A 26,256-nucleotide genomic window follows, 5' to 3' on the forward strand; every position below is an offset into this window, starting at 1 on the left:
TTCTCTGTTTTCTTTAAGGAATCCCAGGCTGTTAGAAACTATTTTAGATTCCTCATTCAGCAGAGGGTGGCAAGAGAAAGAAGAGGCAGCAGAAGTAAAATGAAGAAAACAGAATTTGGTTGACGGAGAAAAAAATTTTGCTCAAAAAGTTGTAGGAGAGAAAAACAAGGCTTTAAATACACACACACACACACACACACACACACACACACACACACCCCTTGGATGTTAGCTTTTAAGCTTTTAGCCATTAAGCTCCTTAAAAAAAACTCCCTTCAAATCTCATTACTGTATTTTAGCTAGGACAAATTGCTGATATTTCAAATGTAATGCAAATACCAAACCAGAAAGGGCTTGATTTAGGAACCAAACTTAGGCGGTCATGATGAAAATAAGGACAGAACCTTAGTTTCCAAACTGCATCGCTGGGGGACAACCATTGTTCTTTCAGTTTGGCTTGGTTAGCAAAAGATGGCCTTGTTATGTAAATAAAGCTCCTAAGGTAATAAAAATCAAAAAAAATTTTTTTTTCCTTTTGCCGGCTGTTTTTTTCTTTTTTGTTTTTTTCTTTTTTCTTTTTCAGTTGCGGGAATTTAGCCAATTCAGAGGTCTTGATCTCCATAATTTGGAACTTTCCTTCGGATTTGATCAAGTTGGATAGAGTTGGTCAAACCCAATGGGAAAAGATGAAAACAACAAGAAACAGAAACAAACAACAACAACAACAAAAACAGTTAAGTGAAACAAACACACAATCACACAATTTATATGGTCACTGAGTGCTCTAAAGGTAAGGAGAAATTAAGACCAGCCGGCTGTTAATCTTAACTCTAGCCAAGACAAAAACCCCAATTCAGCTACTTACCTAGTAATGGGTCTCAGGCTGAAGTCTGCTCTCTACCATCCTAGAAGCAGGAAAAAACTGAAACTCATCTTCCCTGCTGGAAACGAGCCCAAACTCCAGAAAGGAGTTACCTGCTTTCCATCATCATGGAAGCAGGAAAACTTGCCTTCCTTGTTGGAAGCAAGTAAAACTCCAAAAAAGGAGTTGCACAGAAAAATAAACTTCCGATCTCAACAAATTTGGGGAGATCAGGGATTCTCTGGGGGTGGGATGGCTCCCAGGCCTCAGTCAATTGTCCTATTGGTTTCAGCCATAAAAACAGCTCAAGCTGCTACCACGCACTGATAGAGTTGTCAAAGGTCAGGGGCATCTCCACTCAGAATCCCTCTGTGGTTACCAGTTGTGAACACAAAATATCTGAGATGGGTCTCAGTCAATTTAGAAAGTTTATTTTGCCAAGGTTAAGGACACATCCATGACATAGCCTCAGAAGGTTCTGATGACATGTGCGCAAGGTAGTTGAGGCACAGCTTGGTTTTACACATTTTAGGGAGACATGAGACATCAATCAATATATGTTAAGACGTACATCAGGTGATCCAGAAAGGTGGGATGGCTGGAAGCAGGGAGGGGGTTTCCAGGTGATAGGTAGCTAAGAGAAAAACAGTTGCAATCTTTGAGTTTCTAATTAGCCTTTCACTGCATACACAATTCACAGGACTAGTCTCTTAAGCCTTAGCCTGGCTCAGTGAAACATAAGGCAAAGGAAGCAATCAGATATGCATTTGTCTCACGTGATCAGATGGATGACTTTGAGTTCTCTGTCCTTTGTTCACAAGGAATTTTCTTGTGGGCAAATTGTGAGGGAGGTATGTAGATTTGTTTGTTTGTTTGTTTGTTTGTTTAAATCTTTGTAGCTATCTTGTTTAGGAATATAATGAGAGGCAGGTCTGCCTGCAGTTCCCAGATTGACTTTTCACTTTGGCTTAGTGACTTTGACTTTGGGAGTCCCAAGATTTATTTTCCTTTAACATTTACAAGGAGAGGTGAAGAAATAAGTAAATTAGAGAGCTAGAAGGATGGGAGTTTGCGGTTAGAGAGAGTGGGATGTTGAAGGTAATACTGATTGCATATTCCTTATCCAAAATGCTTGGGACCAGAAGTGTTTCAGATTTCAGATGTTTTCAGATTTTGGAATATTTGCATTATAAAGGTTCAGTATCCCTAATCTGAAAACCTGAAATCCAAAATGCTCCAATGATTGTTTCCTTTGAGCATCACATTGGTGCTCAAAAGGTTTTGGATTTTAGAGCATTTCAAATTTCAGAGTTTCAGATTAGGGATAATAAACCTATATCTCAGAAATGGTGCATTTCTGAATAATGACAAATTGTCATTATTTGCCATGAGAATTGTCATTAATGTGACAATTAATGGAGATGGGGATGATTGTAGGTCAAGAGATTGAAGCAATAGGGCGGGCTTGGGTGTTAGTATGACCCTTCATGGGAACGTGTTGATGTCATCCAGGGTCATGGGAGGCTTCCGAGTGGGGAGGAAGCTGAGAGCCTATGGTCACGGTCTTCACTGATGAAGGCAGAGAGCAGGAGGTTGGCAGATGGTGGACACTGACTAGACTGGAAGAGCCAAGAACTTCAGTGTAGCAAAGTTTTACCCAAGACACAGAGGTTGTGGTCTAGAGCAGCCCAGGGATGAAGGAGCACCCATTGGAGAGGACTGTGGGAAAATAGAGTCCTGGGAGATGAACCAAGCATCAGCTGAGGCCGGAACAGTTAAAATGTATACATCAAATCCTCTCCAAGGACACTGTACCCTTGGCTGAAAACTCCCTGCTTAGTTTATTTCCCATCCTAAATTCTGCCCATCCACATTGTGGCATCCTAGGTCTCTCTAGCAGCTGAACAGGCAGGCCTCCGTAACAACTGTTCCAGCACTGACTGAGTGATTAAGTTAAATATTGAAAGTTGAAGGAGCCAGTGACCTTATACAAAGGCTGGAATAGAACAAAAGCTTCTATTCCAAGTTTTTGCTTAAGCCTTTCTTGTGCCTTGAACCATGACAAGAGGAGGAAGGAATTCTCAACAGGACCCATTTAGGATTAAATACGTTGTTATTGGCTGGGCATAGTGGCTCACACCTGTAATCTCAGCACTTTGGGAGGCTGAGGCGGGTGGATCACCTGAGGTCAGGAGTTTGAGACCAGCCTTTCCAACATGGTGAAACGCCGTCTCTACTAAAAATACAAAAATGAGCCAGGCGTGGTGGCGGGATCCTGTAGTCCCAACTACTCAGGAGGCTGGGGCAGGAGAATGGCTTGAACCCGGGAGGCGGAGCTTGTAGTGAGCTGGGATCACACCATTGCACTTCAGCCTGGGCAACAGAGCGAGACTCCATCTCAAAAAAAAAAAAGTTTTTACTGGGGGTCTGAAGACACAAATTTTATTGGAGGTCTAAATGAACTCCTCACACCTCTGTGATTTAGCAGGAGATATGATAAGGGTAATCACCCCAGCACTTGGACCCATCTAGATTCAATACATTTACTGAGGCTCCAGAAGAAGGTCTTCACACCTTAGTTATAGATTAGAAGAAGTTAATCACTTATGTCTTTAGATGAATGCACACTTACATGCAGACGTATAGCTTAGAAGGTATATAAACCCTGGAAAACTGTAATTTTGAGTTGGTCTGGTGATATTTTTCAGGTCTTCTTCCTGTACCTGGTTATAAAAATACACTTTCTTCCTTCCCAGTTCATCTGCCTCTTGTTGTTGGCCTGCAAGAATCAGCAGCCTGACCCTCGGCTTCCTCCGGGAACCACATGGTCTGATGGAGCTCATCCCATGTTCCACCAGGAGATTAAATGACAAACTAAGATTCCCCAGTAATAAAATGCCAACAATAAGATGTCCTACAGTGTAATAGAAACAATGTACCATTATGAAATTCCCAGTAGGAAATGAAAGTTGAAAGACTAAATTCACTTGCCATTTCAAGATAAAAAGAAAATTTCAGGTCCAAACTTTTTTCCTGCCTCAATTTCATATACTGATCAGGCTCAGCCAGAGGATGTCTCAGTATTTAGACAGAGTGGAGGTTCCTTCGGCACCATCCTGGAGAGGTGTAACGTTCTCAGAGTGGAGAAGGTGAACTCTGCCCTCATACGCTATCTACTTAGAGAGTCCGGAATTAATAGGGCACCGAAGATGATCACAGTTCTGTCTCCACATCCACCAAATTTAGAAACCAAAGCTGATAACTAAGCCATTTATCAGAGACTCAGTGGACCCAAGTGAGGAAGGGTCACTGGAGACGATCTTGTTTGTGTGTGTGTGTGTGTGTGTGTGTGTGTGTGTGTGTGTTTTGAGACGGAGTCTCTCTGTGTCGCCCAGGCTGGAGTGCAGTGGCGCAATCTCGGCTCACTGCAAGCTCCGCCTCCCGTGTTCACGCCGTTCTCCTGCCTCAGCCTCCTGAGTAGCTGGGACTACAGGCGCCGGCCACCGCGCCCGGCTAATTTTTTGTATTTTTAGTAGAGACAGGGTTTCACTGTGTTAGCCAGGATGGTCTCCGTCTCCTGACCTTGTGATACGCCTAAAGTGCCTGAGCTACCGCGCCCGGCCATTCCCCTCCCTTTTCTGATAGACTCACTGAACTATTGACGAGCAAAAAGTAAACTTCCCTTGTGTGTGAGCTATTAATACATTTTAAGTCTATTTGTTAGCGCAATGCGCTTGCCCTAACTACTATACTATCCCTGGGCCTCCTATGATGAGATTGGTAAGAGCCACAAACCTGTATCTGGGACACAGGAGAAGGTGGGAGAGGGGAAAATAATCTGATTGACAAAGGTTCTGTTTATAGGTGACTTTTTAGGATTGTGGAGTTAGGCAAAGCTGGGATCACTCACACAGCCTGATAGGAGATTTTCCTAGGTGAGTGGACTGACCTGGTGGTCCTGGTTACACTGCCCACCTGCTTTCTGGTGTCTCTACTAGGAGTAAGGTGCAACCCTCCTCCTGTGCCTTCTCTTTCTCCTCCAGGACTCCACACCTCCAGACCCTGCTGTGGGAAGGAAGGCCACCCATTTCTAGTCCCAGCTCCTCCTCTAACTATCTGTGTGATCTTAAACAAGGCCTTTCCCCTCTCTGGCCTCAGTATCCGCCTCTGAACAGTGGGACTGGGACTGCTGACCTTCTGGCCCTTTTCTGCTCTGTGAGTTTGTGAACTTGTGATTTAGGGAGGCAAGAGTCCTCGGAAACGGAAGGAGAGCATGTTTCACTCTGTCCAGCAGAGGGCAGAAGCTACCCACAAATCAACAGCACGGCAAAGCCAGGGCTGTGCGGGAGCTAGGCACAAGTTCTGCCTCCAGAAGCCTTCAGTGACAGCCTCTGAGCCAGAGGGTTCCAAGCAGAAGAGGTCCCGCTCCTGGAGGGGGACCTCAGAGAGGTCCTCCAGGCCCCTCTCAGCTCTTATTTACGGCATCCCAGATGCTGTATTCCTCTTCAGCAAAGAGAAGGTGGGTCAGCCACTAAATAGTGCTCGGACCTTGCAGTTTGGTGGGAAGGAGGAAGCTTATTCAAGCCAGGAAGATGAGCCAGGCAAAAACCGACGCCTAAGCCAAAAGCCTCTCCAAAGCGAGGTGTTACTCCAGGCTGACAAGTCTCCAGCAGGGGGGACTTCAGACTCCCTGTTAGGAACTGAATTGTGTCCCCCAAAAAGAGAAAGTCACCCCAGAGTAGGACCTAATTCAGGAAAGGTCATTGCAGATGCATTTAATTAAATGAAGATGAGCTCTTGCTGGAGTAAGGTGGCCTTTGAACCCAGTAGGACAAGCTACTTGTAAGAAGAGGGAAATCTGGAGACACACAGAGCAGAGACTGCCCTGTGAAGACGGAGGCAGAGATTGGAGAGATGCTGCCACACGCCACAAACGCCTGGGGCTCCCAGCAACTACACGGAGGCTCCCCCAGCGGCTTCAGCAGCAGCATGGCTCGGCCAACACTTTGATCTTGGCCTTCCAGCCTCCAGACCGTGAGTCAGTGAGTTTCTGTGGTTTAGGCCCCCCCAGTTGTGGTTCTTTCTTACGGCAGCCCCAAGAAACCAATATACTGCCCCATCCACTTTCCATGGCAGAGGTTGGGCATCACTGAATCCCACCTCTGCAGCAGGTTTTGCTTGGACTGCACAGTGTTTATTGATGCTGCTGTTGGTTTTAATTTCGAATGTGTGTGCCTGTAGCTGAGCCACTCCTCCTGATGACTCACCTGGGTCCTGCAGCATCTGAGATGTGGTTCCTGCTCCACACTTCCTGGGGGAGCAGAGGAACTCCTCAGCCTCTTCTCAAACTTCTCTCAGGTTGTGCTGCTCACTTCCTCCCCAGGCTTCCGGTCCACATGGGCAGCTCTGACCCAGAGAAGATTCTTTGTCTTAGACAGACATCTGCCTCCCTGTAACTTCGGTTCACCAGTACTTGCTCTGCACTCCGGGGCCATACACAACCCCTCTGCTCCGTCTGCCCTTAGCCATTGGCTCCTAGGAGACACTTGTTTGTCCGGCCATCGCTTTAAACTGTCTAGTTCCAGCTCCCTCAGAACTTCCTCAGTGACGCAGTTTCCTGATGGTCATATTGCCTGGATAAGCTCCAGTCTGTTCAACTCCCTCTGTGGTTCAGGAACCAGGACTAACAGGAGTCACCGGATGCACATTCTAACCAGCATCAAGAGGGCTGAAGCATCGCCTCCTGCCTTCCAAACTCAATATCTCAATTTTAATCCTCACTTGTCAAGGGAGGGGCTTGGTGGGAGGTGATTGGATCATGGGGGCGGTTTGCCCCATGCTGTTCTCATGATAGTGAGTGAGTTCTCACGAGATCTGATGGTTTTATAAGGGACTCTTCCCGCTTCGTGCGCCCTCTCTCTTTCCTGCTTCCTTGTGAAGAAGGTTCTTGCTTCTCCTTCTGCTTCTGCCAAAGTATGACCTTATGATTGTAAGTTTCCCGAGGCCTCCTCAGTCATGTGGAACTGTGAGTCAATGAAACCTCTTTCTTTTATAAATGACCCAGTCTCAGGTATTTCTTTATACCAGTGTGAAAATGGACTAACACGGATATTTGGCAGGCATCCAGTAGTCTTCGATAAACACAACCACCATCTAGTAGCCAGAACAGCTTTATCAGGCCCCACTGTCTCTGCAATGAAGAGCAGTTCCTTTCCTCATCCCTTATAGGCCAAACACCCAGCATCCTGGGACAGTGGCCCCATGTGCCCAGCTTTGAGGATGAGCTCATGCCTGGCTGCTCTGGGTGGAGAGAGGGAAGAGCTGAATCAACATCCACATATATAAATCTCCTTTTGTGCATTTAGAATCATGTCCTTAAATTCCAATCAGTGGCATTACTGAAGCAAATTGTATCAAAAATGCAAAAAAGACCCATTTTTCCAAATTGTTTTCTAATAAGGAAGTAATATCGTTTGCCTTTTGATATTGTTCTTTAGAAAATGATGCATAAGAGTTTTACATTTCATATAGTATGTTCTATTTATTTTATCTTTTGTAATTTCTGTAATTTTTAAGCACTGTTCTTCCCATACTAGAGGCTCTGCTCTATTTAGTTCTGTTTGTCCTAGTTTTCCTAAAATTCCCTTTTCCGCTGGTGTGTGGTGCAAGATGAGGCACATTTTCCATGGATGGTGCACAGAGGGAGGAGCCTTTTGATCACAACCAGGTCACCCCACTTCTAAGCCACTGCGTCTCCAGCCCCACAAGACTGAGGAGAGAGAGCACAGAGTGGTGGAGAGTGAGCCATGCTGGGACCGTTGTTTCCGTAACCTCGTTTTCTGTGTCCAGCTGACACACCTTCAAAGCGGCGTCAGGTCCTAAACTGTAGCTTGCTACGTGCCTGTTTGCCAGCAACCAAGGTGAAAGTGCTTTTAGACAGTGTTTCCGTGCAAGAGTCTCTTCCCAGCTTTTCTCTGGAAATGCATGTTTCTCCAACTCTGAGTCCTAAGAAAAATCATTTGAGACATCAAGAAAATGGGGGAAGTGCTAAAATTGTGTGGGAATTCAAGCTTAACAATAAACATCAAGACATTTTTGGTAAAAATGAATCCACTGACATCAGGGAGGAGCAAGAGAACAGCACGCTGATAGTGGGTCACAGGCTAAGGCCGACATTTCTGGGAACCACTCCCGGAAGAGCACAGATGAGACGCTTTCAGCCTCTCATCAGCCAGCCTGGCCTGTAGCTGCTGAGTGTTATGAGTGTGTTCCTGGCATGACTGCTTCTAACAGTGAGGTTTCTGGCAAATCAAATAAATACTAATAAGTCTGTATACACATTATACTTTATACAAATTCTAGGAGTGATGTTCCAGAAATAACAAGTTTTGAAGGCAAAATAAGTCCTTAAATTGGCAACTTTGACACATAATTCCATGTAGCAATCTTGCCAGAAGATCCCAGTGTTGTTATTCTAATACAATCTGATAATGTTCAGTGGCATTTTCCACTGTTGGTGTCTTTGCTATAGCCTACAGTTGTTTGTTTGAGACGGAGTCTTGCTGTGTTGCCTGGGCTGGAGTGCAGTGGCGTGATCTTGGTTCACTGCAACCTCCCCTTCCCAGGTTCAAGCAGGTTCTCCTAGAAGCTGGAATTATAGGCGTGTGCTACCACGCCCAGCTAATTTTTGTATTTTTGGTAGAGACATGGTTTCATCATGTTGGCCAGGCTGGTCTTGAACTCCTGACCTCAGGTGATACACCTGCCTTGGTCTCCCACAGTGCTGGGATTACAGGTGTGAGCCACGATTCCCAGCCACCTACAGTCCTTTGTAAAGCAGACAGAATAGTTTCATCTTTTAAAGAAATGAACATATATGAGGCAACCTGTACCTAATATAGGATTTCAGAAATTCCCCGGACTGCTTATACATTTTAATTTCTCATTCCTAATTCCCAAAGATTAAAATCTGTCAGGAATTTGGAAACACTGAATCACAGGCCAAAATAGGACCATGTCTCCATTCATTCATTTGTTCAACAATTATTTATTGAGCACTTGCTATTTTTCAGGCATTGTGCCACATTTTGAGAATAGAGTAGTGAGTAAGACAAAGTCATCACCTTTAGGGAGTTTATATTTTAGAGGAAAGAAAGACAAATGAAAGTGTTTAGGCTGGGCATGGTGGCTCACACCTGTAACCCCAGCACTTTGGGAGATCAAGGCAGGTGGATTGCCTGAGCTCAGGAGTTCAAGACTAGCCTAGACAACAACCCCAATCTCTACCAAAAATATAAAAAATTAACTGGGTGTGGTGGCACATGCCCGTGGTCTCAGTTACTTGGGAGGCTGAGATGGGAGGATCTCTTGAGCCTGGGAGGCAGAGGTTGCAGTGAGCCAAGGTCGTGCCACTGGACTTCAACCTGAGTGACAGACCCGATTTCGAAAACAACCCTGGGCTGGGCGCAGTGGCTCATGCCTGTAATCCCAGCACTTTGGGAGGCCGAGGCGCAGATCACGAGGTCAGGAGATCAAGACCATCCTGGCTAACATGGTGAAACTCCGTCTCTACTAAAAATACAAAAAAATTAGCCTGGCATGGTGGCGGGCACCTATAGTCCCAGCTACTCGGGAGGCTGAGGCTGGAGAATTGCTTGAACCTGGGAGGCAGAAGTTGCAGAGAGCCGAGATCGCACCACTGCACTCCAGCCTGGGCAACAGAGTGAGACTCCATCTCAAAAAAAAACCAAAACAAAACACCAAAACTGTTTAATACAGAGTATTGTCAAGTGGTGATGAGCACTATGGAAACGTGAAGCAATGTTTGAGTGCAGCGAGTGAAGCGGTGCTGTTTTGTGTGATTGTTATGAGGACCCCTCAGAAGAGCAGAGAGCTGAATGCAGTGAGAACAGAACCTTACTGAGGCCTGGGCAAGGCTCTTCCAGACAGCGAAATGCCGTAAGGTAGGACTGTGTTTGGCATGTCCTGGAAACGGGAGAGAAGCCAGGGCCTCTGGAATGTGGTGAAGGAGAGGGAAAAGTAGGAAATGAGGCTGGAGAGAGAGGCAGGGGCCAGAATACATAGGGCTGTGTAAGTCACATTGAGTCCTTTGGATTTTCCTGTAAGTGTGGATGGGAAGCAGTTGGAGGGTTTTGAGCAGGGGTGGTGTGATCTGACCTGCATTTTAGAATCATCCTGCTGGCGGAGGTGTGGAGGAAAAAAGCAGGGGCAGACGTAGAGGCGAGGGCAGCCAGTTAGGAGGCTACAGGAGTAGCCCAGACCAGACAGGAGGGTGGCTCAGCCCTCAGAGATCTTGGTGGAGCAGATTAAAGAGTGATCAAGTTAGAGCTAACAGACTTGTTTGTTTTTTTTCCCCAGACCGGGTCTCGCTTGTTGCCCAGGCTGTAGTGCAGTGGTGCAATCACGGCTCACTGCAGCCTTGACCTCTTGGATCAAGGTGTCCTCCCACCTCTCAGCCTCCCAAGCAGCTGGGACTACAGGTGCACGCCACCACGCCCAGCTAAGTTTTGTATTTATAGAGACATGCGTCTCACCGTGTTACCCAGGCTGGTCTTGAACTCCTGGGCTCAAGACATCTGCCTGTCCTGGCCTTCCAAAGCGTTGGAATTACAGCCGTGAGCCACTGTGCCAGGCCAGAGCCAACAGGACTTACTGAGAAACTATGAGAGAGAGAGGGGTCAAGGATGACTCCCCCTGTTCAACCAAGCAACGAGGTGAATGGTGCTGCTGCTTCATGAGATGGGGAAGACTGTAGAGGAAACAAAGCAGGAATGACAAATCAGGAATTTAGCTTTGAATACATTAGGTTTGAGAGGTCTAATCTATACCCAAACAGACCACACCGTGGCATCTGTGTAGCAGGATCTGCAGAATCCAGCAGGATGGATGCCAGTGCCAAGCTGAGTAGACAGTTGGGTCTGTGAGTCTAAAGCTCAGGGAAGACCTCAGGGTCTGGGATACAAATCTGGAGATCATCAGCCTGTCCATGAAAGCCAGGGGAATGATGGAACATACTATGAGAAAAAGAGAAGAGAGGAAAGTGAAGAGGTCCATGGAAGGAGACCTGGGAGAATCCAACCTTCGATTAGATCAGGAAGAGGAGAATCCAGCAAAAAATGCTGAGAAGTCTCTGGAAAGGAAGTCTTCCTTCCTTCCCCTACACCGGGAGAGGTGCTATCCCAGAAATCAGTAAAGAAAAGTGTTTGATGGGGAGAGCAGGATCACCTTTGTCAACTACTGCTGCGAGACTTGGGAAAATGAGGATTGGAAAGAGAGCAGTAGAAACTTGAAAAGCCATTGGTTATCTTGACAAGAGTTTCTGTGGGGGTGGTGAGAATTGGAGCCTGATTGGGTGGGTTCAAGAGAGAATGGGGAGTTCTAGCCAAGAAGGCTGAGAGGATGAGTCAAATTAAAAACGTTTTCTTTGTATGAGTCCTCTCATATTTACTGATATATTGGGTCTCCATTCTGCCACATTACTTTATATTAATCATGTATTATATCTGCTGTGTTTCTTTCTCTGTGCAATGTATTTTTTTACTTTAAAAATTGTATTTATAAAGGTTTGTAATTTTATTACAGTGGTTATTTTATATGTACACCTTTTTTAATGCTCTTTTTTTTATTATTATTATTTTTTAAGACAGGGTCTTGCTCTTTGCCCAGGCTGGAGTATAATGGCACAATCCCAGCTCACCAAAGCCTTGGCCTCCTGGGCTCAAGAAATCCTCCCTCCTCAGCCTCCTGAGTAACTGGGACTACAGGCATGTGTCACCATACCCAGCTATTTGTTTGTGTTTTTTGTAGAAACGGGGTCTCCCTGTGTTGCCCAGGCTGGTCTCAATCAGGCGATCCAGGGCACAAGCAATCCTCTCACCTCAGCCTTCCTTGGCTCTTACTCTTATTTTCTTGTTTAAGCTTTTACTATCTGGTTTGTAAATACTGTAGTATTCTTCATCTCCCATACATTGCCCACACAACAATCTAGGAACATATTCTGTTTTTTAGTTTCTCTTTCCCTTGTTGTCCCATTTTGAGTTGCACTATTTCCTTATCATCTCTTATCAGCTGAAGCTCGTTCTCTAGTATACAGATCAGAAAACTTTTTATTTTTTGCAAGGGGCCAGATAGTAAATATGTTGTTTTGCAAGCATGCAATCTCTGCCACAGCTCTACCATTGTAGAGTATAAGCAGCCATAGACAAAATGTAAACAAATGGGTATGGCTGTCTTCCAATAAAACTTTATTTGCAAAAACAGGTGGTGGGCCAGATTTGGCCTATAGGCTAAAGCCCTATCTTAGAGTAGCAACAGTAAGGAGACAGAAAAACTGTGCAGGAGGCAAGAGAAAACTGGCAGGAGAGCTAGGGGCATATTGACAAAAGAGGAGACCTTTAAATCTTTCAGGGGTAGAAAAAATGAAATTCTTTGATGTTACTCAATAGTTTACCTGCTCGGAAGAAGGAAAGGTGTCTCTTCCAGCTCAGGGTTGGCTCGGCATCCATCCTGCTGGATTCTGCAGATCCTGCTGGCCAGATGCCACAGTGTGGTCAGCTGAAAGTGATTTGCTCATCCTGAAAACAGCAGGTACAGAAAGCGCTCTTTCAGCGCCATGGCAACCAGATCCTGTTTTTCTAAAAAAGGATCAGATGGGCGAGTGCCTCCCTCCAGGCATTGATCCATTAATGTGCACTGAGCTCATTTCAGAGCCAGGCCTTGGGCTGAGTGCTTAGAATACAAAGATGCACAAGGCAAAGTCCCTGTTTTTAAGGAGCTCTCAGACTGGAGGAGGAGGCAGACATGCACAGTAAACAGTGTAATCACACGCCATCAAAGGAAGGGACACACAAAGGGCTGGGGAGTGTCTCCTCCTCTTTGGGAGTGAGAAACTAACCTGGAGATCTAAGGTTGAGCTGAATTTTGGAGAATCCGTCAGAATTGGTCAAGAGGACAAACGGGGATGGGTCAAGGAAAATGGAGAAGCTTGAGAGCTGTGGCAGCTCCACAGAATGGCAAGTATGGCCAGAGGATGGCGTCTCCGGGGTGCTGGAGATGGCCGTGGAGAGGCACCGAGGCCAGGCCATGCTGCCTCTGCTGCCTCTGCTGTCACCAAGGTCAACGACAACCTGGTGCCCAAGCCAGTGGCATTTTGCAGCCTACTTTTACTCATTCCTTCTTTTGGAAAATGCTCCCTTGACAGCCTGATTTTCATGGTATCATGACCTGCTATCTCCTGATGTGTCCTCTGCACATCCAGCTGCTCTTTCTCACTCTCTTATTTGCACTCTCACTTCCTTAAATTTTAACCTTCTTCTCATGCTGCACTTTCTCCAGGTTTATGAGAAACGTCTCCATTTTTCACTTTCATCTCTATTGCTGTTTGTCTGTTGGCCTCGATTTCTCCTACCACAAGATGAGACTCTATACGTATCTGGGAATGTGGCCTCAAGAACACCAGTGTGGCAACCCCAGTGAAAAGCTTTTTCCCAGTACTCATCTTTCCATCCTGGGGAAGGCATGGGATTGCTGCTGGTTGGTTTTGTGCCTATCCTGGGACCCATCACTATTATCAGAGTGATGGGCCAATCCTATATATGGTGAGGGAAATGAGGTTCCATGATTGGCCCCGTCAGTCACAGGGATGGAAAGGCAGTTTCCTAAGACAGATGTATCAGGCAGGAGACAGGAGCTATACAATGTCAACAGGGAAAGTGTAATATAAATAATCATGAACTAATAATAGGGGGTTAGCCACTACGGGATAAAAAGAAGTCTAAAGGTTACCAAAACAGGTGAATGGATAAACAAAATGAAATGTGATTCTGCCATAAAATGGAATGAAATTCTGATAAATGCTCCACATGGATAAACCTTGAAGACATTATGTGCGAAATGAAATAAGCCAGACTCAAAAGGGTAAATATTATATGGTGCCATTTATACAATGTACCACGAATAGTCGATTCATAGAGACAGAAAGTAGAATGGAGGTTTTCAGGAGCTGGAGGAAGGGGAGAATGGGAAGTTATTGTTTAATGGGTGATAAGGTTTGGCTCTGGGTTCCCCACCCAAATCTCATCTCGAATTGTAATCCCATGTCAAGGGAGGGACCTGATGGGAGATGATTGGATCATAGAGGTGATTCTCATGATAGTGAGTGAGTTCTCATGAGATTTGATGGTTTAAAAGTGTATGGCTCTCTTCTCTCTTTTTCTCCCTCTCCTGCCACTTTGTGAAGAGAAGATCTGCCTTGCTTCCCCTTTGCCTTCCACCATGAACGTGTTTCCCGAGGCCTCCTCCGGCACGCAGAACTATGAATCAATCAAACCTCTTTTCTTCATCAGTTACCCAGTCTCAGGTAGTATCTTTGTAGCAGTGTGAGAACGGACTGTTACAATGGTTATAGAGTTTCACCTTGGAATGATAGAAAAGTTTTGGAAATAAATAGTGGCAATGGCTGCAAAACATTGTGACTGTATCTAACGTCCATGAATTGTACACTTAAAAATGGTTAAAATGATAAATGTTATGTATGTTTTACCACAGTAAAAAAAATACAAGCCAGCCTGGCCAACATGGCAAAACCCTGTCTCTACTAAAAATACAAAAATGAGCCGGGTGTGGTGGCACACGCCTGTGATCCCAGCTACTCTGGAGGCTGAGGCAGGAGAATCACTTGAACCCGAGAGGTAGAGGTTGCAGTGACCTGAGATCACGCCACTGCATTCCAGCCTGGGCGATAGAGTGAGATTCCATCTCAAAAACAATAAATAAACAAAAACCAGGAATCATGGATATAGGTGGCAGGCATTAGCTCTAGGGCTGAAGCAGAGAACTCAAGGAAGGTACCAACTTGGAAAAGGGTCTCCCCAGAGATGAGACTCAGACACCGTTGGAGATGGTGTGGCTAGAGTCTGCAGGATGGCAAAGAAGTTTGTTGTAGTGCTTCAGGCCAGGCTGGCATGCAAGAAACCCATGCACCGGTGGGGGCAGCGGAGTGGGGGCTGACAACACTGAGAAGCTGCTGTCTGAGGCGCAGGCACTCACTAGGACTTCACCCGTGGTATGTTACTGAAACTCAGGGGAGCCAGCTGCTGGAGCGTTTATGACACACACTGGGCCACTATCTGGGGCTTCAGCAGTGTTTGGTGAAAACCTGCCTGTGGGGTTGCTGCTAAATTTGCTGGAGAGCTGACTGAGGTGCCAGCAGAACTCCTTAGGAAACTCACCAGGGGTGAGCATCTCTGGGTGCCCCACGCACCAGTCAAGAGCGGGAGCAAGAGGAAAGGAAGGGAGCCTCTTCTTCCTGCAGTGTCCCTTCAGAGCCCTCCATTGACAGCACTTAGTATCGTGCTAGCAGGCAAAGACATGTTTACAGGATTCAGCTCCAGTATCACAAAGGAGGATAACGAAGAGTGGATTTGGAATTCAGAGGCACTAAAGTGATAACTGTCACCACCCACCTCTTTGGCTACCGAGTTTCCATATGCACCCTCCTACACATATCTGAACTTCTATACAACAGTGAACAAAATATAGCTATCCTTCTTACCAGTAAAGATATTCCTACCCTTTCTCCCAAATGAGAAGATACTCAGTGCCAAAAACAATTGTATCTATCTCTGGCTATATTCATTACTCGAATTTGATCACAGTCCCTTTAAATATTCTGTTACCAAAAGACCAAATTGTAAAATTAACCTCCAACAACTTATATATAAACTAATGAAGAAGGAGAGAGAGAGAAAATGGATGGCATTTTCCCATCACCCATCTATCAGCGGTAAAGAACTCTGGAGAAGCGCTCTTGAGGAAATATCTTTGGGAAGAATCCCTGATTGGCCCTACTTGGGTCATGTGTGTTGGAATCTATGAAAGTCTGGAATTTTGCCCATCTTACAAGCTAGTAAGCCTGTTACAGTTTCATGGATGCTGGCAGATGACATGAGACTGGATCAGAGACAAAGGACTACGCTACTCATGGCAGAACAAGTTGCAAGAGGTTTGTGTTAGTTAGCATTGGTTTTCCATGTCCCCAAGTTCCACAGGGGTGATGTGGAGGGGCCCAGGTGGTTACTGTACACGCAGTGTGTTTGTACTGCAACTAAGGAACACTGAGCTTGGGAACATACAATTTAACAGTAAGTGATGAGCAAGCCTGCCTCTTTGTCTGGGGCAGGGGGATATTGCTTTGTCAAGGCTGTCTATTGCAAACACAACCCAGAGAAATGTCTCAAGCAAGAAACAGTCAGGACCTTGCATTCTTGTCATCCCCAGCAAGAGCATGCAGAGACAATCAGAGCCCGTGGCAAATTGCCTGTCACAAAAATCCACCACAAGGCCTGACGGATCCTTGGCCAAATTCACATTTTCTCATGAGTCTGCTACCTCGTCAGCTGCTCTGATTAGTCTGACCAACAGAGGGACCAAATCCATTTAATTTGATTCCCATCACATTCAAAATTAAGGCTGCTATTGACAGGACTTCAAGTCATGCAGTGAGGCAAGTCTGCCATATTGATCTCACCCATGTCCCCATGGGTCCTGGGCTCAGCTGACTGTTTAGAAGTTCTGGGGGCAAGGGAGAGCAGTCATTCTTATTTCAGATAGCTAGGATAAAATCTAATATCAGTCTAGGATTCATTATGACCCACTCATGGGAGTTTAGATTCACTGATATCAATGCCAGTGACTACAGGAGGCAATGCAGGGAGCAAAGACCCTCATCCCTGATGGAAGGACATTCACAGCCCATTCTCCCTTACAAAGAGACGATCCGAAGGGGAGTAGGTCACTCTAGTTTAGGATTTGTTGTCAAATTTGATTTGAATCATCATCACATTGGTTTGGTTAGGTAAGATATACACACACACATATAATATTATATAGATTTTATATGTACACACAAAATAATAGATAGATGTCATATTGGTTCTGTTTTCTTGGAGAACCCTGACTAGCCCTAGTTGCCTTTCTTTTCTTTTTCCACTTTTCTTCTGAGCTCATGTTCCCCCTCCTGATATCTTACCATCCTTTCTCTGAGCTCACTTTATCCTTTTCCTTCTTAGAGGCAACCATTTCATTAAGTTTTTAAGTGCCTGGCAATTGCTTGGTTACGACTGGTGTCTGCTCCGTGACAGCCTCTTCTTGGTGAGTATTCCACATCTGCCACTGGTTTTTCCTATCCGTTTCCTACATTTGCAGAGATCCTGTATGTCTTCCTTTTTGATGACTCATCTTTGAACAAGTGGAGTTTTTCCTGGACCAGCTCTTTGCTGGTATCATGTGGGAGGAGTTGGGGCTGTGTTCCAAGTCAGCTGGAATTTTCTTTATAACCCAGGATTTTAGATGTGAGCTTGATCAGCCTTTACTTCTCCGCTTAAGCAGGTCTGGGCATGTTTGGCAACCTGGCCTGCATGACGGAGATTTGCATAATTTGGTGTTCATCTATTTATTCAGGTTTTGCCTGAATGATGAAGGAGGAAGTTTACGTCTTGCCCCCTGGGGACAGGCAGAGGCAGTGTGTGCACTTCCATCTGACAAGGATCAGATCTGAACAGTCTGGAGAGAGGAGTTGTGGTGACAGCAGAAAGATCTCTGCTTCAGGGGCCAGGTGTCCAGGTGAGACGCCACAGCGCGACAGAGAGAACAGAGGCTTCTCTGCATGGCTGCCAGGGAATTGGCACCATGTCAACTGAAATCTTAGGTTACAGGAACAGAAACCAGCCCCGACTGACGTGTGCAAGCCTGGAGCTTTCCTTTCTCCTTGCACTTCCCACATGTTCCCCACATAACCAGAAACCACAGAGCCACCCCCTGCCACCCAACAACTCCCTCCTGAGCTAGAAACTCGTAAGACCCCGCTAGGAGTCTGAATGGTTGGACATCTAAAGCAAAGACTAATCTAGTTTGTAACATGGGATCAAAGGAACAACTGAATATCCAGATTCTGTGTAAAAGAGGCCACTTTGGAGATTTCTATGCTTCTTAGGGGCTGTCCCTCAGTATAACTCAGCTGTAATTTGGATTCCCATACAGATCCAACTTCCCTGGAAAGAGAAAGTCTCATGTTTGTTAATAGCATGAGGAAAGAATTAAAATATATCAGCTGCTGTGGGCTAATGTCATTTATTTTGACTCTTCTTTTGTAGAAGAAATGCTGATGCAGTGTCATGCTTGTCTCTGTCCTCCTTAGAGAACGCCTGAACAGTTCCATTGACTCAAAGTGAAGATCAAAAGAACCAAATGACAGCAATAGCTAAGTGTAATCATCAGTAACCCTGTGTTCTATCCACGGGTAAAGAACAATCATCCTCTTCATTATGGGTTTCAATTTAAAATATAATACATTTTTAGAAATGTCTATTTCCTTTTATAATCTCTTTATATAATCTAGGTTATTCTGACTCTTAGATCTTCATTTAACTACTGAAAAGATTTGATCTCAAATCAATGATCTAACCACCCCTGCCCGCCTCCCTCCCCATACACCCCCCAGCATTAATTCTGGGAACTCAGGTAAAATGCTTTCTGGAAACCTGCCTGTATTAGTCTGTTGTCACACTGCTAATAAACACATACCCGAAACTGAGTAATTTATAAAAGAAAGAGGTTTCCTTTGTAGTTCCACATGGCTTGGGAGGTCTCACAATCATGGTGGAAGGCGAATGAGAAGCAAAGTCACATCTTACATGGCAGCAGGGAAGAGAGAGTTTGTGTAGGGGAACACCCCTTTAAAAAACCATCAGATCTTGTGACACTCATTCACTATCATGAGATCAGCACGGGAAAGACCCACCCCCGGGATTCAATTACCTCCCACGACATGTGGGATTTATAGGAGCTACAATTCACAATGAGATTTGGGTGGGGACACAGACAAATCATATCACCGCCTAAAACCAACTCAATAGTTGGAGGAATTTGGAGGACAGACACTAGTTCTGTATCTGGAGAAACTAGAATCTGGAGAGGATTTAATTAATTTGGCCAAAGGATTAGCAATTGGATCTAAGTGAGAAAAGAGAATTCTTGGAGGAAGAAAAGATGTTTAGTTACACTGAGAAATTAAAACCTGAAGCCATTGCCTTTGAGATTTTTTTCAGGAAATGAGTATTGACTGCCTACTGTGTGTCAAATTATGTGTTTCATGTTAAAGACTCCAAAGTAGATAAGACATAGGCCCAGCCTTGGGGAGCTCATTGAGCCATAGAGAAAGTTTGAATGTTTCAGAGGAATCATCAAGAACAGGGGATCAGCAATCTATTATATTTTAATTGCCTCTTTTCATGATTCAATCTATTATATTTTAATTGCCTTTTTTCATGATTATAAAAGCAATGCATGCCTGCTGAAGAGAAGTTGGAAAAACAAGAAATTGAAAATCGTCTCTGATCCTGCCACCAGAAATAACCACTGTTAGCAATCGTATCACTTCCGTAGGTCTATATGGTTATCATAATCAGCTCTATCTTTGATTACATGCATCTCATGTACCAGAGATTATGCTAGACTCTCATTTAATCTGCACATCAGCCGTATGAGGTAGGGACCATCATTCTCGTCATTTTACAGATGAGGAAACAGAGGCTTGGAGGGGTTACTCTGCTCAAAGTTTCATAGCTAGTGAGTGGCAGAGATTGGACTCACTCAAGCTCTGTCTTATTCCCAAGCTCCCAACCAACCCAGTGGTGAGAAGAGCCAGCAGCAAAGCCTGTCATCTTTGTAATTTTTTTCTAACCTCAAATCAGGGAGAAAAGCCTTTGTCATTAGAGGGGCAAGGCAGTTCTGAAGACAGCCCAATGGCCATGTCTCCGATTTGATTTTCAGGGGCTTGTCTGATACCTACGGAGAGGCAAGGGCTTAACAAGCTGTACCCTCAAAACAAAACAAAGCAAAACAAAACTTTAGTCTCTTTAGGGACTCTGATAGTAATGCAGAGGGAGAAAGGCTTTCTTTGTCTCACTGGGAGGAGGGTTCCCTACGGAAATTGAAGGCAGTGCCTGTTGACATAGCGCTGCCACCTGGTGGAAATCGTGGTGTAGGACATCATGTCCTGCACCACCAGCGCTGAGAGACACTCCCTGGGAAGAGAAATGTTTGGAGAGAAATTTGCAAGAAGTTGGAAGTCTTGCAGTAGCCGGTAGGAACAAGAATTATAACTGCTACTGTGACTCCCTAAGTCTCCCCACATCCTCTTAAGGCTTGGAGAAACTCACATTATGTATATTTTCCTGTACTATTGAAAAATGTTTTCCTTTATGCTTTGTTGTAATGAAATTACCTCTGATGGTCACATACCTTAAATATTTAGTATGCATATGAATACTAAATGTCCATTTTAGTAGTTAGTTTACCTGCATCTAAAATCAGGAATATGTCACAGAGTTACTGAGCAAAAAGTGCTGTTAGGTTTGTGCGTTTTGCCCTTTGCCTGGGATGGGAGGACCTCAATCATCTTGGTATTAATGACAGGAAAAGTGCCCTCCTATCCATGGGTATTGGCTACTCGACTCAATTCTCCTTATTTCCTTTTCTAGCATAACTCAAAGGATTGTGATTGTTGTTTTACATGTGTGTTAATGAGATAAATAGGTTTAAAATAAAAAGATGTGTACCAGGCAGATGGAAAGATGAACCATGAAGTTTTTGCCATCTGGATCTTCTGTCAAAGACAGATGAAAAATTCTGCCCAGGGTGTATGCTGAAGAACACAAATACTTAATCTGGAGTTCAAGTATCGGCTTCAAGGAGTCTATACACCCCCTGAAATTTTGGGCCAGATGGAATGTGTCTGGAAGTGTGTTCATTTTTCTGGGAGGAAGGTCCAGAGTTTTCATCAGCTTCTGAAAATAGTACATGCCCAAAGAGAAGGTTCAAAATCATTGCCTGGGGCTTTTCAGAGGGTCCTTCTAATCATGAGATTCTCTAATGTTAATGAACATCACATGCACTATTATTATTAAAAGTAATTGGGTCAAGCATGGTGGCTCATGCCTATAATCCCAGTACTTTGGAAAGCTGAGGCAGGTGGATTGATTGAGTCCAGGAATTCCAGACCAACCTGGCCTACATGGTGAAACCCCATCTCTACAAAAAAAAAATACATAAAAATTAGGTGGGTGGGGTGGCACACGTCTATAGTACCAGCTACTCAGGAGGCTGAGGTGGGAGTATCTCCTGAGCCCAGAAGGTGGAGGCTGCAGTGAGTTAAGATCATGCCCCTGGCACTCCAGCCTGGGCAACAGAGTGGGACCCTGTCTCAAGAATGATAATAGTAATCATCATCATCATCATCATCATGTTGCAAGCTGATCTGAAATAACTCATTTTTAAATAAGCACTTGGATTTACATAGGCTTGACTGAGGAATTACACCAGTGATGAGGGGTTCAACCTGGACACTGGTAAGGCAGACCAAGCCACATGAACCCCTGCAGTTGGCAGGCCAGCAGCCAGACCATCCTTCCTCCTTTAGACCTGTGAACTTCACTCAAGATCAGTAGAGGCTCTGTCAGAAGGCCCTAGGAAACAAGACTTGTCCATGGTTTCTTTACCTGAAAGTAAAAATGTTTGATGATATAATTTTTAAGTTCCTTTGAATCATTAAAGCTCACTGATTTAGGAGAATGGCTTTTACAATTTTTAAGCTTTAAGCTCCCTCCTAAGTTTCTGAAGATCCCCTTGGGACACTTCATGGATTTGATTTAAATCTAAAGTCCTAGGGGTTTCAAGGAGCACAGCTTGGAATCTAGCATCCTGGTACATTCATTGTATTAGTTTGTTTTCATGCTGCTGATAAAGACACCCAAGACTGGGCAATTTACAAAAGAAAGAGGTTTAATTGGACTTACAGTTCCACGTGGCTGGGGTAGCCTCACAATCATGGTGGAAGGCAAGGAAGAGCAAGTCACATCTTACATGGATGGCAGCAGGCAAAGAGAGAGAGCTCATGCAGGGGAATTCCTCTTTTTAAAACCATCAGATATCATGAGACTTATTCACTGTCACAGAACAGCATGGGAAAGACTTGCCCCCATGATTAATTATCTTCTGCAGGGTCCCTCCCATAGCACGTGGGAATTCAAGATGAGATTTGGGTGGGGACACAGCCAAACCATATCATTCTACTCCTGGCCCCTCCCAAATCTCACATCTTCACATTTCAAAACCAATCATACCTTCCAAACAGTCCCCTAAAGTCTTAAATCATTTCAGCATTAACTCAAAAGTTCACAGTCCAAAGTCTCATTTGAAACAAGGCAAGTCCCTTCCACCTATGAGCCTTAAAATCAAAAGCAGGTTAGTTACTTCCTAGATACAGTGCAGGTACAGGCATTGGGTAAATATTGCCATTCCAAATGGGAGAAATTGGCCAAAACAAAGGGCAACAGGTCCCAAGCAAGTCCAAAATCCAGTGGGGCAGTCAAAGCTCCAAAATGATCTCCTTTGACTCCATGTCTCATATCTAAGTCATGCTGATGCAAGTGGTGGGTTCCCATGTCTTGGGCAGCTCCACCCTTGTGGCTTTGCAGGGTACTTTCTGGCTGCTTTCACAGGCTGGCGTTGAGTGTCTGCAGTTTTTCCAGGTGCACAGTACAAGTTACCAGTGGATCTACCATTCCGGGGACTGGAGGACAGTGGCCCTCTTCTCATAGCTCCACTAGGTGGTGCTCCAGTAGGGACTCTGTGTGGGGGTTCCAACCCCATGTTTCCCTTCCAAACTGCCCTAGTAGAGGTTCTCCATGCAGTGAGAGAGAAAGAGGTTTAATCAGACATACAATTCCATGTGGCTGGAGAAACCTCAGGAAACTTCTGCCTGGACATCCAGGCATTTCCATACATCTTCTGAAATCTAGGCAGAAGTCCCCAAACCTCAATTCTTGACTTCTGTGCACTCACAGGCTCAACAACACGTGGAAACTGCCAATGCTTGAGGCCTGCACCCTCTGAAGCCATGGCCCAAGCTCTACGTTGACCCCTTTCAGCCATGAGTGAAGCAGCTGAGATGCAGGGCACAAAGTCCTTAGGCTGCACACAGCACAGGGACCCTGGGCCTGGCCCACTAACCCACTTTTTCCTCCTAGGCTTCTGGACCTGTGATGAGAGGGGCTGCCATGAAGACCTCTGACATGCCCTGGAGACATTTCCCCCATTGTCTTGGGGATTAACATTTGGCTCCTCATTACTTATGCAAATTTCTGAAGTTGGTGTGAATTTCCCCTCAGAATATGGAATTTTCTTTTCTATTGCATTGTTAGGCTGGAAATTTTCTGAACTTTTATGCTCTGCTTCCCTTATAAAACTGAATGCCTTTAACAGCATGCAAGTCGCCTCTTGAATGCTTTGCTGCTTAGAAATTTCTTCTGCCAGATACTGTATATTATCTCTGTCAAGTTAAAAGCTCCACAGTCTCTAGGGCAAGGCAAAATGTTGCCAGTCTCTTTGCTAAAACATGACAAGAGTCACTTTTGCTCCAGTTCTCAAGAAGTTACTCATCTCCATCTGAGACCACCTCAACCTGGACTTTATTGTTCGTATAGGTATCAGCATTTTTGTCAAATCCATGCAACAAGTCTCTAGGAAGTTCCAAACTTTCCTACACTTTCTGTCTTCTTCTGAGTCCTCCAAACTGTTCCAACCTGTACCTGTTACCCAGTTCCAAAGTTACTTCCACATTTTGGGGTATCTTTTCAGTAATGCCCCACTCTACTGGTACCAATTTACTGTATTAGTCCATTTTCATGCTGCTGATAAAAAACATACCCAAGACTGGGCAATTTACAAAAGAAAGAGGTTTAATTGGACTTACAGTTCCATGTGGCTGGGGAAGCCTCACAATCATGGTGGAAGGCAAGGAAGAGCAAATCATGTCTTACATGGATGGCAGCAGGCAAAGAGAGAGAGCTTGTGCAGGTGAATTCCTCTTTTTAAAACCATCAGATCTCATGATACTTACTCACTATCACCAGCACAGCATGGGAAAGACTTGCCCCCATGATTCAATTACCTCCCACCAGGTCTCACCCATGACATTGGGAATTCAAGATGAGATTTGGGTGGGGACAAACCATATCATTCATGTAAGTCATTGAATGGATAAGTGAAAAGGTAACTAGCATTCTTAAAAGAAGATTTTGCCAAAATGTTGTGTTTGAGTTTGGATGTCTTAATAAGACTTCCTATTGATTTAAACTAAATTTAAATTAGGAGTCCTGGTGTCATCTCTTTCTGATTGATAATCAATTAGCAGAGGCTTCTCATTCAGCATCTTGGTTTTTTGTTTGTCTGTTTTTTGCTTCCCTAGTCTGCTATATACCTAACGAAAGAAAATACTTAAAGATTACTGGATTTATATGAAGTTCCAGAAAAAGCAAAAATAATCCATAGTGGAAAAATCAGGGAGCTGGAAGCTATTATCCTTAGCAAACTAACACAGGAGCAGAAAACCCAATACCAGATGTTCTCACTTATAAGTGGGAGCTAAATGATGAGAACTCATGAACAGAAAGAAGGGGACAACAGGCTGGGGGCGGTGGCTCATGGCTGTAATCCCAACACTTTGGGAGGCCAAGGCGGGCAGATCACCTGAAGTCAGGAGTTCGAGACCAGCCTGGCCAACATCGTGAAACCCCATCTCTACTAAAAATACAAAAATTAGCCAGGCATGGTGATACATGCCTGTAATCCCAGGTACTTGGGAGGCTGAGGCAGGAGAATCACTGGAACCCAGCAGGTGGAGGTTTCAGTGAGCCAAGATCACGCCACTGCACTCCAGCCTGGGTGACAAAGTGAGACTCCATCTCAAAAAAAAAAAAAAAAAAAAAAGAAAGAAAGAAGGGGACAACAGACACGGGGGCTTATGAGGGTGGAGGGTGTGAGAAGGGAGAGGAGCAGAAAAGATAACTACTGGGTACTGAGCTTAATACCTGGGTGATGAAACAATCTGTACAACAAACCCCCTTGACACAAGTTTACCTATGTAATAAACCTTCACCTGTACCTCCAAACCTAAAGTAAACACTTTTTTTTTTTTTTTTTTTTTTTTAACTCAGAAGAGCGGTTGCCTCAAGGAGGAATGGTGAGGACAAAGATGAATTGAGAGGAGATGTGCTGGAACATTTGGGGGTGATCTGGGATTACACATAGTTGAAACTTAGTGGATGTGCACTTAAGGGGTTTCTTCTTCATTTAATTGAATTTAAATTTCACATCGAAAGAAAAAATTTGAGTACATACAATAAAATAGTATTCAGCCTTAAAAAGAAAGGAAATCCTATTACATACTACTTCAGGGAAGAAACTTGAGGACATTATGCTTAGTAAAATAAACCAGTCACAAACCCCATGTGATTCTATGTATATGAGGTACCCAGAGTGGTCAAATTCATAGAGACAGAAAGTAGAATGTTGTTTGCCGGGGCTGGGGGGAAAGGGGGAATGGAACGTTATTTTTTAACAGGTATGGAGTTGTCGTTTTGTAAGATGAGAAAGTTCTGGAGATTGGTTCCACAACAATATGAATGTACTTAACATAACTGAACTATATACTTTAAAATGGTTCGAATAGTAAGTTTTATATGATTTTACTAAGATTAGAAAGAAAAAATGAGGAAATATCAAACTCTAGTAATAATATGCATGGTGAAGTATTTAAGAAGGAGGTATAATAATGTCTATTTAATTTGAGATGCTTCAGAGAAGTAAAGTGGATGGGCCGAGCATGGTGACTCACACCTGTAATCCCAGCACTTTGGGAGGCTGAGGCAGGCAGATCACCTGAGGTCAGGAGTTCAAGACCAGCCTGGCCAACATGGTGACACCCCATCTCTTCTAAAAATGCAAAATTTAGCCAGGCATGGTGTCAGGTGCCTGTAATCCCAGCTATTCAGGAGGTTGAGGCAGGAGAATCACTTGAACCCAGAAGGCAGAGGTTGCAGTGAGCTGAGATTGTGCCACTGCATTCCAGCCTGGGCAATAGAGGGAGATTCCATCTCAAAAAAAAAAAAAAAAAAGTAAAGTGGATGGATGCAAGAATGGAGAGATAGGTAGATCTGTGATTAAACAAGAACAAAAATGGTGGAATACATGTCACTGTAAAATTCTTTCATCTTTGCTGTAGTTTAAAATTTTCATAATATTGGGGAAAAGTTAAGAAAAGATTATTGGGAATAAGTTGGCAATTTACATAAGGAACTCCTTGATTTTTTTGGTTTATAAATTCATTTGTTTCTTTAATAATATATGAAATATGCAAATTAAAACCTCATGATATACCACCATACCCTTCTCAGAATTGGCAAAATGAGAAAAACTGATACTAACAAGTATTCATGAGAATCTCATCTATTGCTAGTGGGTGTGTAAATTGGTGC

At 44.4% G+C, this 26,256-nt stretch overlaps 1 long non-coding RNA gene across 1 annotated transcript; it reads right to left on the reverse strand.

Moving 5' to 3' along the window:
• Window positions 1-1,277: 1,277 nt before the first annotated feature.
• Window positions 1,278-12,532, reverse strand: LOC119626295 (uncharacterized). Its single transcript, XR_005242486.2, has 2 exons — window positions 12,333-12,532; window positions 1,278-7,867 (listed from the first exon to the last, which is right to left on the reverse strand). It is a non-coding gene; the product is annotated as an uncharacterized lncRNA (long non-coding RNA).
• Window positions 12,533-26,256: the final 13,724 nt, after the last annotated feature.

The sequence above is a fragment of the Chlorocebus sabaeus genome, chromosome 21 (genome assembly GCF_047675955.1).
Source record: "Chlorocebus sabaeus isolate Y175 chromosome 21, mChlSab1.0.hap1, whole genome shotgun sequence".
In the NCBI taxonomy this organism is placed as follows: Eukaryota; Metazoa; Chordata; class Mammalia; order Primates; family Cercopithecidae; genus Chlorocebus; species Chlorocebus sabaeus.